The sequence below is a fragment of the Polypterus senegalus genome, chromosome 8, assembly GCF_016835505.1.
Source record: "Polypterus senegalus isolate Bchr_013 chromosome 8, ASM1683550v1, whole genome shotgun sequence".
In the NCBI taxonomy this organism is placed as follows: Eukaryota; Metazoa; Chordata; class Cladistia; order Polypteriformes; family Polypteridae; genus Polypterus; species Polypterus senegalus.
This window is the reverse complement of record NC_053161.1, coordinates 48,824,901-48,837,582: the sequence shown is the minus strand read 5'-3', so window position 1 is coordinate 48,837,582 and position 12,682 is coordinate 48,824,901.

Genomic DNA, 12,682 nt, shown 5'->3' with positions numbered 1-12,682 from the left:
CCTGGCCAGTAGAAGCGGAGCTTGATCCGCTCCAGAGTTTTTGGTGCCCAGGTGGCCACCTAGGAGGTGGGCGTGTGCTAGCTCGCAGACCTGCCGCCGGAAGGTACGCGGCACTAGCAGCAGCCTCGTCTCCTGCCCGTCATGCATTGCTACACGGTAAAGGAGGTCATTATCTAGCACAAAGTAGGGGCCCTGTGGCATCGACTGATTAGTGCGCTGGCCATTGACAAGGACCACTGCATTTTTTACAAACTTCAGGGAGTCATCATTCCATTGCTCCCTTCTAAAAGAAGCCGGCGTTTCTTTAAATTGGAACCGCAACACGGAGAGAGGGTCAGCGTCGACCTCAATGGGCGTGGTTTCCTCCGCTCCGCCGGCGTTGGTGGATGGCGTGTTAGCCAGCGACGGCCGGGAGTTGCCACGTCAGTCAGGGCGACGCCGTCTCTCTCTGCCGGCTGATTACACGGCGTGGAGGCAGCTTGAGACGGGTTATCTCCGTCCATAACGAGGCCCAAATTAACCCGGGAGTGGTATGTGTCTCACCGCTTTTGATTTTAGACCAGTCCGCCCTAGTATCACCGGGTGTGGAGGATCAGGTAGGACGCTACGGTGAGTTCTGAACTGACCCTCCGTAACTGATGACACAGCGGCGGACCTGTACCAGCGGATGTCTCCGTGGACACAGGTTATACCGGTCTTAAATTTTAGCCACTGTTGCGGTTGCACAAAGCGGCGGGCAACAATAGAAATGTTGCTGCGGAGTCGAACAAACCGGTGGTCTTGTGTCCGTTGGCGATCACCACGCCAGTATGTGGGACCGCCAACGGATTAGCCAGAGCACACCAACCCCTCCTCGCCCTCCACCTGCATTCCTCCTGCCTCCAAGCGGTTTGCGCCCAGCGGCCGCGGACGCCAATACTGAGCTCCGGATTGTACAGGGAGGGGCTAGGTCTTGAACATACCCGGCTGAGTTTGACATGAGGGCGGTTCTGCTCCCCAGAGTGTGAGGCCGCCCTCTGCGTCTCCATAAGCTCTATGAGCTCAGACATGTTCTTAAACTGCTGCCCCAAACCGGCTGGGTGAAGCCACGGGAAGCGCTTCCAGGAGCAGATAGCAAGCTACCTGCTCTATTATTTGGTAGGCGTGTTTTCAAATGGCGTAGCCAATGCCCTACCATTGCCCATAAGGACCAGGCTTGTTTGTTGGTGGCGCTCAGGGTCCAACCTCCATTTTTATTTTATTCACCTGCCAGTCTGGGGCACCCCTAGGTGGTAAATGGGGCTTTGGTTTCACAGGGAGGCAGGCACTCTCCCCAAGAGAGCATACTGAGTCCCTTTGCCTCCCCCTCCAGGGCAGCCCAATTCTGTGAGCCCCACCCGCACACCCTGGCCTCTCCAGATGGCCTAGTTATGAGTGCTGGGGCGGAGCCCGCACCGGTCACGCCGAACCACGGGCACCCTCCCGCCTGAATACTCGGCCCGATGCGCTCCCACCTGGGTATATTGCAGGTCCTGTCCCCTTCTCTTCGGGACTTCTCCATCCTGCCGACTACGCCACTGTCACAAGAACGAGACATGGACAGATAAAGAGTTGGGGCAGCCACCCGTATATTGTGGTATCCTGGCTGCAAAAGTCGTTTTTCAAAATACAGAGCACTGAAGTGCATTCAACGAGTCCAAAACAAGACTGAGGAAACAAAGGAAAAGGGGCAGGTTTTAAAGGGGAGACAGGAAGTGAGGTCATATGGATCTGGCACGTGGTCTTCCACCATTGGCTCATAGCGGAGGTGACATCAGAGGGACTGGAGCTGGTGTGGCCGACTTCCATTGGCTCAGTCCGGAAGTGATGTCAGGAGATCCAGGTGAAATCCCGGGGATGGTCTACAGGCAAGGGAGAAAAGAGTCAGTGCACTCTGCCACACCCGGCATGCCTCGAACTGCCTTCACTCAAGCCCTTTAGCTGCCTCCCATGCGTGTGTGATGCGTGTGTATATATATATATATATATATATATATATATATATATATACATATCTACATATATACACACATACATACAGATATGTATATATATATATATATATATATATATATATATATATATATATATATACCCTTTGGGGTGCGAGCAGCTGTTGCTGGCGGTGCCAGAATCCATCGAGGAAGAAAAATGAAAAACATTATTTGTACAAAATCTTAATTTATCTATCCATTCCTAAATAATTAAATGGGCAGGCTATTTCGTATCAGTGCAATACGCTGCTTGTTAAAACGGATGACTTCCGCTCTTACATGCACATCGTATCCGTTCAAGTTCTATTTAAATTTTAAATATAAGTAATTTTTATTTAGTCGACAGAAATATCTTTGGTAGGAATGCAAGTTAAATTTAGTCATGGCTTTAGTATGGCTTTACCAAAACAATTATTGATGGCAAATAAAGTATCCATTATTCATAAAGCTTCAATTGGTGATCTGCTTTTCTTCGTTAACCTCATATTTTTTCATACTTCTCAAACCAAGAGGGTACGAAATCGGCATCGTCCGTCACAGGGGGTGCGAGGGTAAAATGAATTGGGAAGCGCTGATATATATGTATGTGTGTGTGTATATATAATATATGTGTATATATATATTGAAATAGTTTTACTGTCAAATAATGCAAAGAGTATGTGACACGTGTTTCACCCTAATTCTGGTCTCATCAGGCGTACACACTCACTGCACCCCTTCTCGGGTATCGAACCTCAGACAGCAGAACTAGAGGCAAAGCCTCTTGCATTGCGCCACTGCATGTGGTTTGTTTATTTGACCGTATGTAGATCGGGGTATATATATATAGCAAAATACCCGCGCTTTGCAGCGGAGAAGTAGTGTGTTAAAGAAGTTATGAAAAAGAAAAGGGAACATTTTAAAAACAACGTAACATGATTGTCAATGTAATTGTTTTATAACTGTTATGAATGTTGCTGTCATCAAGGATTTGATTATCATTATTTCTTTCAATCAGGTTTGTATTTGGAGGATGTGTTGTGTTCAAGTTACATTCCGTGTTTGTCAACCGTTGTAAAGATATCAGGTTTCATTTATCAGTTCCTTTCTTAATGCATCAATAAACAGCTCGTCTTCCTCTTTATTTGAGACATCACAGACTGCATGCACAGGTTTTTTTTACACTGTGTTCCTTTAGCTGGACATTGACTTTTTCCACCGTGTGCTTTGTTTCCGCAGTAGCTGCACTTATGAATATGCTTGTATGTGTCACTCGCTTCATATTCTTTTGCTGCCTTCTCAATTGTATAATGCTTTTTTGTTCAGTGCTCTTTGGAGCTCTTGCTTTTTGTCTGCATACTGCGTTCACAGTCAGTTCACGTGAGCCGCTCGGACTACATGCATCGAAGGTTCTGAGCTGTGCTTGTGCTATCTTGTGTGATGTCCACGGCTTTATTTAATGTTAGCTAAGACCCAGCACTTAAGAGTGCCAAACACCACCCTGACCATCTCATCTTTGTTTCCATAAGCACAGCCCTAAACCCGGGAATATTTAGCTGTAGACTGTTTCTATTGGATTGCCGCTGATGGACGGCCTTATATGGGCAGGCACTCAATTACATGGGAGGCATGACGATGAGAGACGCAACTCCGCCTCACACGGCGACAGAGCTGCAGGCTATGGTCAGTATATATGTACATAAGTAGGTTCCAGTTATGATCATTACGCGTAGAATTTCAAAATTAAACCTGCCTAACTTTTGTAAGTAAGCTGTAATGAATGAGCCTGCCAAATTTCAGCCTTCTACCTACACGGGAAGTTGGAGAATTAGTGATGAGTGAGTGAGTGAGTGAGTGAGTCAGTCAGTCAGTCAGTCAGTCAGTCAGTCAGTCAGTCAGTCAGTCAGTCAGTCAGTCAGTCAGTTATTAGTATAGATTAAAGTGCGTGTGTTTTTTTATACTTGTACCTTTGTGAAAGTGTTTATTTGATATTTGGACTTCAGTCCAACACACATTATACACTTCATGTCAAAATGTTGTCATTAGTGCTGAAACATGAAAAAAGTTTCTATTTTAGGTATTTGTTTAATATTTCTTGCCTTTCATTTCCTGTCATCTTACATTTACATAGATCGTTGTAGACACGGAACACATATGAAATGCACGTGTTCCAAATAACGATATATTATTTACGCTATACAACTCCAGACAACTCCACACCCAAAAAAACAGACTTGAGCTGGGAGAACTTTTTGTTTGACTTGAGCTGTGACGGAGGGGGGATGGGATAGCAGGCTGCTTGCTGCTTGTGCTGATCGAAACATTTACAAAACAAAAGATGCTAATGGAGAGATGCAAAGGAATTTAACTCTTTGAGGGCTGAATATTTTTCCAAAAAACTCAACTTTCTGAAAAGCACACAAAGCAATAGTTTCATAGATGAATCAACATAAAACGTTTATTGCTATGTGCTGTGGCTGCTGTTGGCACATATTTGGCATCTCTGGCAGCAGTGGCAGGGTGGGAGCGCCTCGATGGTCAGCAGGAATGCACAGTGGGTCGGCTGCCTGGCTGTCTTTGCAAAGCAGGTGGGTGGCAATGTGGCACAATATGGTTTGTACCTGTTGTCATCATACGTGGTGGTCCTCACAGGTGAATGCTGCTGTAGGCGCATCAGCTACGCGAAAGTGTTCATCACCAAGATCAGCTGGGGACCGATCAGATGATGCAGGTACCTCACTTTCGTTTTTTTTTATCTCCATCTCCAGATCACTTGCATTAAACTTGAAATCCGACAAGTCGGGAGTCCTATTCAATGTACGTAAAACATCCATAGAGCATTTTGCTTTGCACGTTCGCTTTGATCTCTCGCCAGATATTGATGCCATTTTAGAGGTTGTTTGCTGTTCACTGCTCACACACGCGTAGGGAATTGAGGTTAAATCAGTAAAGCTATGTAACTTTCCTTCTAGCAAAGAGAGTCGAAAAGTCGAGTTTTTTCGCAGTTTACAGCCAGTTACAGTCCTCTATTCCTGAATTTTGACAAAAGTCGACATCAGCCCTGAAAAAGTTAAGGTGGCCCAGAATTACAAGCTTTTTTATAGGCTTCAGGGATTCTAGTGTTAAGAATGCAAGAAAAAACTTGATTTAAACATGGAGGGAAATGGCAAACCCCATGTAGGTAGTGCCTGGGGTACAATTCAAACCCAATGTACATACAAAATATAATAGAGGACAAAATCTTAAAATCTTAATCCTGCTGATCTGTGGATACATGCAGATTCTATCTTTAAAGTAAAATTACATTTCTTGTGGTTCCTATACTGTTGATATTATTTTGAAATTGAGCAGCTAAATCTGCAGTAAACCTAAAAAATAATGAAGTCATGAACTCCAAACAAATGTGGTAGATTATTAGACCTAGAAAAACAACGAGATCAATTAACCCCAAAACCAGACTCATCTACTGGCTGCATAATCACTTATTTCTTACATGACTAAGTGGTGTGGCTCACTTATTAGCAACACTTATCGTCTCCCTCTAAATCTCTAACCACACCACCTATCTGTAGTCAAGTGTTTGCCCTAACCCAATTAGGTATTGATAGAGCTCAACCTCAGTTCATCTTCTCACCCTCTTCATTTAAGGGGTTAACTTCTGAGGTCATTCCAGTAATCCCATATATGATTAGAGATTGCATAAGAAATCCTTGGGCTGCTAGGCCAAAGTGCTCTCTGGCAGCCTATAGAACTATGCCCATACACATTCATTAGCTTAAAGAGACAGGAGACGGGCTATCCAAAGCCACCTGGTTGTAATGTGTAGCAGCATCCTTCTCAACCATGTGTTTCTCCGCTTTTGCATATTGTCCTAATGGGTGGAGTTGGCTTTTTGCCTTAATCACCCTATCAGTCTGGAGCCCCTGGTGATTTCTTTTTAGGACATTACATACCATACCTGACAACCCTTGTGGGTTGACCCATGTTAGGCTTTTTTCTCTGTCTCATGCCACATGCGCGACCCTTCTGCTTAGACAACCCATCCTTCAGGAAATTTCCAACTCAAACTAATATTTTCTGATTAAAAGTCTTTAACACCTGACTTAAGCCTGTAATAATATAGTACATAATAAGACTTATCAAAATTATTCTGGCATAACATTTGCTAAGTTCTTTCCTGAACTCTCCAATTGGGTGAAAAAAAACCAAATTGGCGTGTAAGGAAGCTGGTGTAAATAACTAAACAAAGCAACAGTCACTGGAGCCATTTGTTAGAATACAGATTTAATCACAAGTCGATGCAGCTTTGTAGCTATGATAGCATGGCGATAATAGAAATAAGGCACTGCAAGACTGTTGTTTGAAGAGCCTGTTACTAGTGAGTTACTGAATAATTACACCTGATGTGGAGTTGCTTTCTCTCTCTCAGCTAGTGGCAGACTTATTAATTCTGCTGCTGCTTCAGCTGTGTCTTTGTGCTCCCCTATGACCGTTTTTAATTTGTGAGCTGTGCTGACTTGTGCTAAGTTAAAAACCCAACAAATCAAAAATAGGGCAGATATCTCAGATTACAGATCTGTCTTTAAATTTTTGTACAGTACACAGAAAAAAAGGTTATATTTTATAAAAAAAAAAAAAAGATGTACTGTATAGCTTATAAAAGAGATAATAATAAACTGGTTAGGCACCTTGGTATAATGGCTTGCTTTGTAGCCACAGAGCTATAGGCAATGTCTGGATGGAGTTTAAACGTTATCCGTGTGGCTGAGTGGGTTTTCTCTTGTGAATTCTTTGTTGGATTGGCAACTTTTACTGGGCTTTTAAAGTGATTTTGTATGAGCATCCACATTTATAATCAGCTGGCTTGCTAAAGTAAATGAATGAACAAATTCAATTTTAATAAAGGAGAAACAGATTAAAAGAACCCCCTCACCTCCCCCCCCATAATAGATATTACCCTACCCCACAATACAGACTTTGGTTATTTCCTCTTCAGGAAGTGAAAAAAACAAGCTACAAAGGAAACTGAATTCTGTGTGACCATTTACTTTTTATTGTGTAGCCTTTGATGCCAATGTGTTACTTTGTACACAAGATTCCTATAACACATTCCACTACTTGACTTTGCTAAAGACTACAAATTGGTGGATGAAGGAGATGCTTTGTGATCAATAGATGTTGATTTTATGAATCTAGACCACTGGACAGCTGTTGCAGGGGGTTTGCTGACTGTAGTCACCTTCCTGCTCTGAACTGTTTCTTTCCTGGGGCCACTGCCACTATTTTAGTGCTTGCAAAGTAACCTTCTTAGACAGGTGGCTAAATGACATACATAGTTCTGTTTAATTGTTGATGTAATATTCTTAATATTCCTTGGAAAACTGCTGTAGAAGGCAAACTATGCAATATGCCTCATATATTTGAGAAGCCCCATTGGTCTCACCATTTAAATCAATGCTGAAGTCTCATTATGTTAGTGCAGCACACTCATGGTAATCCTGCAGCTGAAATTATTTTATATTACTCTCTTACATTGCTTTTTAATTAATTTTAGTAATTATTTATGGTTTGATATTACCAAGTCTTTTACATTTTTTCTCTCATGTTGAAGTCAATGATGGCACTTGGTCCAGCGAGTGAATGCATTGTCACATATGATGTACTTATTTCTAAATTTGCTGATCACCATTTTTCAAATCAGTGCCAGTTCACTATTCTCCAAGTCATTGTCATACTGTATATATATATGTTACATACAATATGTCAATCGGATTACACACATACTACAGATTCTGAAAAGTGAAAATGAAAAAAAAGAATCACTTTCATGTCTAAACTGAAAAAACTCCAAATTGTTGTACTGTAATCCACCTATTTTTAAACCCAGGACAAGATCATAGGAATGTTTTAGCCAATCATGGCATCAGGTTCAAGGTAGGAGCCAAACCTGGAATGGATATTACTCCATGAAAGAACACACTTATTCATAATTGGATCAATTTAGATTTATCAATGGACCTGTTTGAGTTTGAACTGTTGGAGAAAATCAACATCCTCTTAGGTTATCCATACAAACTGTGTGAAGAACGTATAACACTATGTAACAAATTTTTATTTTTATTTTGTACCTGGGTACAAAGTGTGTTTTCCTAACCCATTATGCCTAAAAAAAATAGAAAATAGCTGTTGCTCCACAAAAACTTTGCTTTTGTGATCAGGACAATGATATTTTGAAATTTGTCTGTTTTCGAGAAGAGCCAAGCAAAATGACACCTTTTATTGGCTAACTAAAAAGATTACAATATGCTGTCCTTGTGTGCCAGTTTCTTCCACCAGGTCTTCAATTCCATGTAGTAGCGGTACATTTCGGTGTCTTGTATGTCTATAGTACTAGGGTGTTGTACCGTGTTAGCCATTATGAATATAGAGAAGAGCCAAGCAAAATTACACCTTTTATTGGCTAACTAAAAAGATTACAATATGCTGTTTTCGAGAAAATTCTCAATTCGCATTCAACACTGAGTAGTCTTCTAGAATATTCTTGAACTGTCAGAATCCTCCAGAATTATCTAGAACTTTCAAGAAACTTTTAGAACTTTCTAGAACGTTCTCGGACTGTCCGATAGTAGTCATACAAGTATAAAAGCACAGGTGACTCGAACCAACATTTCGGTTTATGTTATTTTTTTGATTTGATTTAGATGGCATCAAGAGGTTGCTTGCACCCAGCAGATGCATTTTGCTACGTCTGTGGACAATTTATACAGACAAGAGCAAGAAAGTATTCCGTGAAAGCATGTCGTAAGATGTGCGAGGCCTACAAGGCATACTTCGGCATGCCTGTCGGGGATCAAGACAAGCCCTATGCACCTCATTTCACATGCGAATATTGCAAGAAAACTCTTGAAGGTTGGTACAGGGGAGAAAAGAGAGCCATGAAGTTTGCTATCCCGCGAATTTGGTGGCAACTGACTGACCACTCAAGCAACTGCTACTTCTGCATGGTGGATCCTATCAATTTGCCAAGCTGCTGAACAGAACGGAGAAAACGGCTTGGAACAGTTTTGTTGCAGTGGTTCACGGCTTCCTGGGTAATCACAAGGCTGAAAACTATGTGCAGTTGGTTCGGACTCTCAGAAAGAATTACGCCAAAATGGGATGCAGAATGTCCATATCCTTGATGCTCATCTTGACAAATTCATGGAGAACATGGGAGCTTACTCAAAGGAGCAAGGCGAGCGATATACTGGACTTTGAACGTCGTTACCAAGGACAGTATAACGAAAACATGATGGGGGACAACATTTGGGGACTTCTTCGAGAAAGCGATTTGCAGTACAGTCACAAATCTAGAAAACCTACTCATTTCTGAATCTTTTTGAGTGGTTTTGACTGTCTTTGTTTATTTACCATGCAAGTGTTGTTCTTTATTAGACCGCATGAACGAAAAGATAAAAATTCCCTTATTTTGTCACTATAAATAGGAAATTATCTGGGCTGTGGTCATAAAATCAAAGTTTGTGCTGAATGTAGTCGTTTTTCCATAGGTTTTAGACATAAGCAGTTGAAATATAACTCTTGGAAGCCAGGAACAAAAATTGTGTTAAATAGTGAGAGGGAAGTTATACCCCAGCAGGGAATCAGCACAGCACAAGTCTCGTGAAGTGGCAATGTTACTTACTATGGCATATTATTTCCAGTATTAGATTGAAATAAAAAAATAAAAACATATCTTGAGTACTTATTTTTACTAACTGAGCTAAACCGTAAAACATCTTGAATGCTGTGTCAATTACTGTAGGAAAATAAGCTACACTTCATGTTCATGTATTTGCAGTTAGCCTATATTGACTGTAAGTGATGCCTAGATAAATGAATACGCAGACAGGAGAGAAAGCAGGAAACAGAGTTAGCACAACAGAGTATTGCTGTTCTAATGAGACCTGAATGCACAGATTGTTGGGAGTACTTTTGTGTTTGCTTCAGGGAAGTTAACAAACCCAGCAGGAATTGCTGAAGGCAGAGGATTATACACATATTTGGGTCACTTTAGGTGTTCAGTTCTGTATTCTTTCTCCTTGATTGTGCCTCATTTTTACCAATAGTTTTACATTTTGCTGAATTTCAATTAGTTGTAGGAGATACTGTCAGGCATTTCTTCAACTGCAGGTAACAAAAATGTAGAAGTTTGGGATTTTTGTCTGGCTATGTAAGTTGTAAATAAAGAACAAATGTCAGCTCAAACTTTTACTTTTATTCACAATTTAAATTATGATTGGCTCTTTTTAAATAATTACTATGCCAAAGTATTTTACTGTACACCTATACTAGGATGGCTTGTTGGAGGAATGGTTAGTGATGCTGCTGCACTGCTCTGGTATCTTGGGTTCAAATCTTAGCCTAGCCATTGTCTTTGACTATGATTTTAGCCAGTATCCCTTGTGTAAAGAAATTATTTTAGCCTAATACTCTGCATTTCCACCAATATCCCAAAGACATACATATTACACTGAATGGCAATTCCAACTTCACTGTTTGTGATAATGTCTGTGTGTGTGTGTGTGTGTGAGCGGCTTTTTAATGGAATGAGGTTGGTTCCAAACTCTTGGCTGATGCTTCCAGCAGAGGCTCCTACTCAAAGATCGTACAAGTTACTGACAAAATAAATGAGTGAAAGGGAAATGTTAAAATGGGCAGAAGAACATATTGGATTGTGGTTTTCTGGGTGAGTCCCCCATTTTAACCTCTTCTTTTTATTTGCAAGTTTCAGATATGCCTATTTTCCTTCTAGACCATCCTAGAGTCATCTTTCCACTGTTGGAGATAAACTAATATTTGTCATGTACAATTTAAAGAACTACCCAACTGAGACCTTTAAGACATCTGTTTCTCAAACTCTAGACTGTGATGTATTCCTGTTTTCTTAGAAAGTCAAGGGTTGGGGGGCTGTCAAAAAGGATCTGTTAGATCCCATTGAGGCATTCCTTGTGTGATTTTGGGCTATACAAGAAATAAATTGTTTTTTCATGCACTTATCCTCTTGTTCAGTTGTGCATCTGTGCCTTCTGTTTCTTTTTCTACCCTGGTCAGACCCAGCTTCTCTTTTTTCCAGACAGTAGAATACATCTTTGATAAAGTCTTCAGTTTCTGTCAGTCAGTCAAATAGGCTAATTTCATTTCATAAAACAACAATAGACTAATGTGTTACTTGACAAAGCTGTTTAATTTTGGGAAGTTTTGAACCCAAGATTGAATTTTAGGAATGCCAGTCCCTTGCAACCCAATTTACTTGCTTTATTGAACAGAATAATGTGTTTCAGCTGTGCTAACACAATTATAAAGGTTTTGTCTAATTGCTAATTAACATTTAAATATAATTAATTAATGATTATGTAAGAAATTTTACTATTATTAGGACACTGAAATAATGGATGCTTAAATTGGGGCTTTGTAGTCAAATGTCAATAATAAATTATAAATTTGTCACTTTAAGCAGCAATAGCCATTTGAAACATAAATATTTGAACATATTTCTAAATCTAAAATCATTTAATTTAATAATAGTCTTAATAAAGAATATCACTTTGTATGAAAAACATGAAAATTTCTGAGTGTTTCCAAACTTTTTACACTAGTGTGTATATACTTAGTCTTCAAATACAGTCAGTGATAGTGTCGCAAAACTTGAATCGCTATCAATATTATCCAACCTATGCATTTTTTGACCTTTTATTGCTCTAAGTTATGGTTTCCAATAGCTCATAATATAACACACAAACAGCAGGTACTTTGTGGAGAAAACTACCCTTTGAGCCCAATACGTTATGAAATTTGGGAACCCAAATATGCATTTAAAGTAGTAAACAGTCACTTTACAAAACTAAAGTTTATGAGCAGGAATCAGCAAGCTAGACTGCAGGTTTCCTAATTATAAGATAATGTACTTGTGTGTGTGTGATTTTTTTTTTTTTTACATACTACATGTCTTAGGAAGTATTTTTTTCAGTATTTGTGTATGCTTCATGAACATGCATGCTTAAAGGCCCTAATTTATTCCAGGGTACTGAGTGAAATTTCACAACCAATATTGAGCTCATACTAGCTGTTCAGAATCCACTTTTGCATTAGGAATGAAGAACTCTTAAATGTGTGTGGGACTAAATGTTTTGTGCTCTGAAAAACATTTGCAGTCATTTTCAAATTGTATAAATACTAGCACCGAAATAGTGACACTGCACTTCTACATTTACATTAAGCTGTTGATTCCAGTAAACTCTTTGTAAAGTTTTGCCATCATAATATTATAAACTATTTATAAATAATTACAACCACAATAATTCTTGAAGGACATTACCGAATTGCAAAAGCAGTGAATTCTAGTATGTCTCTCATAGCATTTCAACATCATGGTTAAACATCATATGGATTTTCTCTTGCAGAATTTGCACAGATCCAGAGGAAGACATTAAAAATTCTCTTTAGATTTTTATCCATCACTGTTTCATCTTTCAGTGTATCAGTTTCCTGGATGAAAGCATCAACACAATTTTAAGGTCATATTCTTCCACAGGATCAAGGAGTCCAGTATTTGGTACATTTAAAAAGCATCTACAAGATCCATTAAAGTATTTGGGGCCATACTAACATTTGGCAGCACCACAATAAATCCTATAGTTGGCTGCAGTAGTAGT